Source organism: Sceloporus undulatus, chromosome 2 (genome assembly GCF_019175285.1).
Source record: "Sceloporus undulatus isolate JIND9_A2432 ecotype Alabama chromosome 2, SceUnd_v1.1, whole genome shotgun sequence".
In the NCBI taxonomy this organism is placed as follows: domain Eukaryota; kingdom Metazoa; phylum Chordata; class Lepidosauria; order Squamata; family Phrynosomatidae; genus Sceloporus; species Sceloporus undulatus.
In genome coordinates this window covers 156,865,655-156,866,554 of record NC_056523.1, presented here as the reverse complement: position 1 = coordinate 156,866,554, position 900 = coordinate 156,865,655, and positions in this window count along the sequence as shown.

Here is a 900-nt window from a genome sequence, read left to right as displayed (position 1 = left end):
TCTTTAAGATTTTAAAATGAAAAGAGAATGTAAGTAAGTCAAGGTGGTGTTTTACTCTTCTATATTTACATTTGATAAATAGCAATATTGCCTATGTTGTGATCCTATTAATTTTTTTCAGATTAATATGGCTTCTTTCATTTAAGTTAGATCAGCCATATTTGCTCATAAAAAATTGTTACCAAGTTACAGTTTGAAAATTCTTTAAAATAGCACTTCTAGGGATATCACTATTGACCTGCAAGTGCCTTGGATACACTGACATGCTATGTTAATACTGCAGCTTCCAAAAGCTCTGGGCAGCATAGCAAATGAAGGGGAATGATTGGTGTTGCAGTCTTACACATTGGAAGTCATTTTGAACAAGGATACAAAGGGCTATATGGTTTGTATCCTTGTACAAAATGATTTCCAGTGATTTGCTGCTGAATTTTAGTAGATTAGGACTGAATCGTGGCTTTGGCGCGGCTTCCGGACTCTTAGGATGCATGCATCATTTAAACAGCATACCTCCAAAGTGAACTGAAGCAGCTTTATTTTGGCCTGTCTGTATGGGGTCAATAACAGCATGCAGAATTAGTCCACTGGACAGCGGTACTTAAGGATGCTCAGATATGATCCCCTGGCCTGATTGGTGCTTGTCTGGATCTAAGTCAGCATTGGTTAATTCCAGAAGTTAGAAACCTCTCCCCCCCCCCCCCCCCTTTTCCCTGTAGTTGAAGCAACCTTTTCAGAAATATATGAATAGACACAATACATTTCACAAAGGGGTAAATGACTTATGGGAATGTTATTTTGTAGATTTTGTATAAAGTAGATGTACCATATATACTCGTCTTGGCCAAAATGTGGATTTTTATATGACCCGTGGGTATATTGAGGGGGTAGCCCAGCTGGATA